The following is a 7,154-nucleotide window of genomic DNA, read 5'->3' as shown; positions in this document are numbered from 1 at the left end:
TGGTGGCTGAACCTTTGGTGAAATGAGAACAGTCTTGCATGAATGTGAAGGGCAGTTACGTTAGTGTGTGTGTCTGTATGTGTGTGTCTGTCTGTGTCAGTGCGTGTGTGTGTGTGTTTGTCTGTATGTCTGTGTGTTAGTCTGTGTGTGTCAGTGCGTGTGTGCATGTGTGCCTGCATGTGTGTATTGGTGTGTGTGTGTCTGTGTGTGTATGTGTGCCCCCCCCCCCCTCCTGTGTGTGTGTGTGTGTGTGTGTGTGTGTGTGTGTGTGTGTGTGCATGTGTGCGGGTATGTGTGTGTGTGTGTGTGTGTGTGTGTGCGGGTATGTGTGAGTGCATGCGTACACACGTGTGCGCTCACATGTGCATAAGGCAATGGATTTCAGAATCTACAGTCCCGCCCTCCCCCTAAACCAGCTTCAGTGTGCACAACAACAACAAACCATCAGGAAAAAAAAAAAAAAAAGAGCAGAATTAAAACACAAAGTGTCAGACAAGACAAACAAGCAAGCAACAAACACAAACAGAAACAGCAGCAGCACAAAAAACTCAACAGAGTTTCGCTGACACAGACCACAAGCATTAAGTACAGCAAGCACAGAATTGCATCTCCGCGTCATCACAGTTCAGTTCAGTTCAGTGTAAATCAATCGTGTTCATCAGCTTTGTACAGGCCAAAACTCAGGTAGATGCATATATATACATATACATATATATATATATATATATATATATATATACAATTATATATACACAAGATGAATTCCAGTGTGTGAATAATTTTCACAAAGAAAAAGATAATGGAAGAAGAAGAGGAAGATGAAGAAGAAAAAAAACAACCCACATAATTAAAAGAATTTTTTTTTTTTTTTAAAGGAAAAAAAAACATTGTTCCATGAATATTGAGACTGTCCTGCTCATTTGCTGGACCTTTAAGTGTCCTCTAATTTCTCCTTTCAATTATGAAAAAAAAAAAAAAAGGAAAAAAAAAAATCACCACCATTCCTCCTATCTCTCTCACCACTCTTTCAAACACACCACACTCGAATCCAACACCCAGTCATATGATCAATGAATCAATGATCAACTGGGGCTGAAGAGCCCAGCTGAGCTGTACTGGGAAGTCATAGCCCAGTCACTGAACTGTACAGTCAATCAAATGCCGTGCTTTTTTATTTTATTTAATTTTTTGCACAGGCTCTGGCACGCACCATTTTCAAATCTGAACACACAGAGACAAGTCGTCATCTGTCGCCTCTCGCACATTCTAACTTCTGTTCAACTCTTCTCAGATTTCAACGTTTGTTCACTCACAATCCCACATCACTTGACTCCTCCCATATTCCAACATCTCTTGACTCCTCCCATATTCCAACATCTCTTGACTCCTCCCATATTCCAACATCTCTTGACTCCTCCCATATTCCAACATCTCTTGACTCTTCCCATATTCCAACATCTCTTGACTCTTCCCATATTCCAACATCTCTTCCAACATCTCTTGCCTCTTCTCCGATTCCAACATCTCTTGCCTCTTCTCAGATTCCAACATCTCTTGCCTCTTCTCCGATTCCAACATCTCTTGCCTCTTCTCATATTCCAACATCTCTTGCCTCTTCTCCGATTCCATCTCTTGCCTCTTCCCATATTCCAACATCTCTTGACTCCTCCCATATTCCATCATCTCTTGACTCTTCTCCATATTCCATCATCTCTTGACTCCTCCCATATTCCATCATCTCTTGACTCTTCTCATATTCCATCATCTCTTGACTCCTCCCATATTCCAACATCTCTTGACTCCTCCCATATTCCATCATCTCTTGACTCCTCCCATATTCCAACATCTCTTGACTCCTCCCATATTCCAACATCTCTTGACTCTTCTCATAATCCAACATCTCTTGACTCCTCCCATATTCCAACATCTCTTGACTCCTCCCATATTCCAACATCTCTTGACTCCTCCCATATTCCATCATCTCTTGACTCCTCCCATATTCCATCATCTCTTGACTCTTCTCATATTCCAACATCTCTTGACTCCTCCCATATTCCAACATCTCTTGACTCCTCCCATATTCCATCATCTCTTGACTCTTCTCATATTCCAACATCTCTTGACTCCTCCCATATTCCAACATCTCTTGACTCCTCCCATATTCCATCATCTCTTGACTCCTCTCATATTCCATCATCTCTTGACTCCTCCCATATTCCAACATCTCTTGACTCCTCCCATATTCCAACATCTCTTGACTCCTCCCATATTCCAACATCTCTTGACTCCTCCCATATTCCATCATCTCTTGACTCCTCCCATATTCCAACATCTCTTGACTCCTCCCATATTCCAACATCTCTTGACTCCTCCCATATTCCAACATCTCTTGACTCTTCTCATATTCCAACATCTCTTGACTCCTCCCATATTCCAACATCTCTTGACTCTTCTCATATTCCAACATCTCTTGACTCTTCTCATATTCCAACATCTCTTGACTCCTCCCATATTCCAACATCTCTTGACTCTTCTCAGATTCCAACATCTCTTGACTCTTCTCATATTCCAACATCTCTTGACTCTTCTCATATTCCAACATCTCTTGACTCTTCTCATATTCCAACATCTCTTCCAACATCTCTTGCCTCTTCTCAGATTCCAACATCTCTTGCCTCTCTCAGATTCTAACAATCAATTGACTCACAGATTCTGACATCTGTTGTTGACTCTCTCATATTCCAACACCTCTCGCCTCTCTCAGATTCTAACAATCAATGGACTCACACGTTCTGACATCTGTTGACTTTCAGATTCTGACATCTGTTGTCGACGGTCTCAGATTCCAACATCTGTTGACTCTCAGATTCCGACATCTGTTGGCTCTAATTATCATGATCATGATTATAAACCCAACATGGTGGCCAGGCTGGAAAAAAAACAAAAACACACACACACACCAAAAGATATATCCAAACTTCACAAAGAGAACACAAAGAGTTAAAACGGGGCTACACAAAATACTCACAATGGTTAAACACACAGCGATGGAAGAGAGACAAAACATCAACATTAGGTCTGAACACTTATCAATGACACGATAAAAAAAAAAAATAAAAAAAAGATTAAAGAAAAAAAAGAAAAAAAAAAAGAAAGAAAATGCTACAAATAAATGAAGCAAAGCAAAAGGCATCTGGTTACTTAAATCTGATACATGAAAAAAAAAAAAAAAAAAAAAAATGCGAGACGTGATGCAAAAGGCCAGAGGTTGCCAAAAAAAAAAAGTTTGTGTGCAGATACGATACAAGAACAACACTACACAATACTGTACTGTATCCACCATCACCAAGTTATAAAAAAAAAAAAGCAAAAAGAAAAAAGAAAAAAAAAAAAAGAAAAGAAAAAAAAAAGCAGAACAAATGTTCCACCTGATTTCACCTGAAGAAAAAACAACAAAAAAAACCCACCTCCAAAGGTTCTATCTACACAAAGGACCAGTACACCCACTACAATGATACAAAAGAATTCATTTCAAGATGGATTATCAGTTTCCTGATACAACAGCGATAAAGTATTTCAATTAAAAAAAAAAAAAAAAAATGCTTAGCTCCGAATACACAATGTACACTTAAAAACCAGTGACAGTCATGACTAACCACGTTCTCAGTGACCCTGTGAAATCCGAATGTGACAGCCTCAATATTAATAAATCAATAAGCACACGTCATTTAAGTGCCATCACAACAAATGAGTTTTTTTAGTGTTTGATACAAATAGTTTACCGTATGCAAACACAGTGACTGATTTCAAATCAATAGCTGTACGCCTAAGTCAACATCACATACTGAGCTTTTAGTGTTTGATACAAATATTACACCACACACATGTACACAGGCTGACTTAAATCAATGACTACAATGCCTCAGTCAAGCTACACTGTCGCAAACTGGGTACAAACGATCCCTCTTTTTCTTTACAGCACGCACTGCTCTCGAAGCATCCAGCATCAAAATGATGCAGTTCTTGACACATTTCTACCCAACAACCAAAATCGGCCAAATCGCCACTCCCCTAAAACCAAGCGGTTTGCTTGCAGTAGTCAATGCTTCCGAAGCATGTCACATACAATCCCAACTTAGCCATAATTTCAAACAATTTTTTTTTTTTTTTTAAACACTACATTCACCAGAGGTTAAGAGAGTAGTCTTCCCCTGGCAATCTCGCATGGTGAAGCCCTACCTTGGTCTGTAATCTAAGGCAACAGCCAAAACCTAAAGTCGCTGTCACGACCACCAATTTGACAACTGCGGTACAACGGCCGCGATCTGGCGGGACTGACAATTAGTCAGTGGTGGTCAGAACGTGTTAAGAAGAGAACAAAAAGATACGGTAAAAGACAACACAGACTCTGCTGGCACCTATCCCTGCTTCTCCATAAAACGAAAAATGAAAAATAAAGCCAAATCAGAAACAAATGTACCTATCCCTGGTTGTCCATAAAACGAAAAATGAAGCCAAATCAGAAACAAATGTACCTATCCCTGGTTCTCCATAAAAGAAAAACGAAAAGTGAAGCCAAATCAGAAACAAATGTACCTATCCCTGCTTCTCCATAAAAGAAAAACGAAAAATGAAGCCAAATTAGAAACAAATGTACCTATCCCTGCTTCTCCATAAAAGAAAAACGAAAAATGAAGCCAAATCAGAAACAAATGTACCTATCCCTGCTTCTCCATAAAAGAAAAACGAAAAATGAAGCCAAATCAGAAACAAATCTCATGGCAAAAAAGGAGATCCATTCATGGCATCCAGTCTATATGGAAAAAGTAACACATACTTACAAGAAAAAAAAAAAAATCTCAACTAGACCTACAAAGTGCCCAATGTGTACGCATCAAACAAGAACCCATGGATGGTCCTTAACTAAATTAACTCAATTCTTTCTGTTTTTACATTAAGAATACTCGTTATTACCTGCAGTGTGTGGATGTATGTATGAAATGGTTATGTGATATTTTTTACATTTGTGTCTTCGTAATATTTGTAAAAGCTGTTGTTGACTTTTACAGTTACGGTCCCCATGTTGTTTACCTGTCTATGTTGTGATAATGCACCTGACCAAATTTCTCCAGTTGGAGATAATAAAGTTATTCTTATTCTTAACTAAATGCGCTAGTTTCAAGATGTCTTGGTAAACGCTTAACACCTGAAATAAAACAATCTATGAACATAGAAAAACAACAACATATTAACAACAACATGAAAATCATGAACAGCAACATCCTTTATAAAAAAAACAATAATACAGTAATAATAACAACAACACATAACATTCAAAGTAACAACAACGATATAAAAAAAAACCAAAACAACCTCAAACAGATGCTACCGGCAACTGATCTTCCAGTCTTAGCCACAAGCTAGTCCAGTGCAAAAGCCATGGTTCCTACAGATCTGACCAGACAAAAACCCATACAAGACTGAACGTTTTCTAACCCCAATCAGGAAAGTATTGCACCGTTTAAGACTGAACATTTTCCATACGAATGAAGAGTTTGTTTCAACATTCAGGAGACCGAAAATTTTCCATACCCAAAAACTTGTCAGCAACACAGTTGTTGAAAGAGACAGTCAGATACATCCTTCTTTCTTTTCTTTTTTTTTCTGGATGCTTTGGTTTTTTTTTGTTGTTTTTTTTCGCATTAAGCTCTAAGGGTTTTACCAAAATTTCAAGACTTTTCAAGACCCTGAAGAGCAAAACATATCTTTCCAGCCCTGGAAATGGTTCTCTCATCTCCCCCAAGACTTTTCCAGCCCTGGAAATAGTTCTCTCATATTCCCCCATGACTTTTCCAACCTGGAAATAGTTCTCTCATATTCCCCCCCCCAAGACTTTTCCAGCCCTGGAAATAGTTCTCATATATTCCCCCCATGACTTTTGCAGCCCTGGAAATAGTTCTCTCATTTTTCTCCCCCCAAGACTTTTCCAGCCCTGGAGGAAATTGTTCTCTCATTTATTTCCAAGACCTTTCCAAACTTTTGAACACTCTGTACACACCCTGAAAAAGCTGATGTTCGTCCCTGAATCGTCTGTACACATCAATGGGTGTATCACATTACAGCAAGGCCCAGAGGCTGACCTGAACCTAGTACTACAATGTCGCCATGAAAATAAGATATCTGTATAATGATGCATACTTTTAACCTTCAGTTGTTCTCTTTTCTTTTGGATTGTCTTGATAAATGTATAACGTGGGTATATAATCTGTAAAGTGCTGTCCATAAATACATCATTCGTGCTGCATACAAATTTCCATGGCAATGCAATTAAAACATAAACATGAGAACCAAGCAATTAAGATATGACAGATGAGAGATGAGAGAGAGAGACAGAGAGATGAGAGAGAGAGACAGAGAGATGAGAGAGAGAGAGACAGAGAGAGAGCGAGAGACAGAGAGAGAGACAGAGAGAGAGTTGATATGCTGAGCATGCTCATTAACTCTCCATACGAACGGCGAAAGAGACGACGTTAACAGCATTTCATCCCAATTACCATCATCAAAATATTGCAAGCGGAACGCTCTTATACTGAAGAGGTGAATGTTGACAAAAAATACCACAATTCTGACGACGGAAGCTAAAGGTTGGGTCATTCAGACACCCACTGGACATCCGAGGGGTCTGTGTAGAGGAAAAGAGAGGACTGGCCGTACTGAGTGAGTTAATTCATAAATGAAAATTTTCCATACCCCTTTTACACATAAAGGTAGACATAATTGTGTGATTACCTGTACATCCAAGAACTCTATAATTCAATCCTTTCAATTTAGATCTACTTTTTTGTCTTTTTGTTGGTGTTTTTGCTGTTGTTTTTGTAAAGATGACCTAGCTCAACTGATTGGGGATACAACATTGTTGCCGTTTCATCTTTCGTCATTTTTACGTACGTCTACTTTCACTCCCATTTCTTACACAGAAATGTGTCCTCTTACAATCACCGGGAACACTGAATTTTCTCACTCACAGCACATATATATTTCCCCATTTCTGCTGTGTCAGCAGAGGAATCAGGAACAAAATCTCTCATTATTTTCTTAAATTTTTTTTCTTCAAAGCAACACTAACAGTATCTGCAATAACAACAATAGTGGAA

Source organism: Babylonia areolata, chromosome 8, assembly GCF_041734735.1.
Source record: "Babylonia areolata isolate BAREFJ2019XMU chromosome 8, ASM4173473v1, whole genome shotgun sequence".
NCBI classification, from domain to species: domain Eukaryota; kingdom Metazoa; phylum Mollusca; class Gastropoda; order Neogastropoda; family Buccinidae; genus Babylonia; species Babylonia areolata.
Note: the sequence above shows the minus strand (reverse complement) of the source record.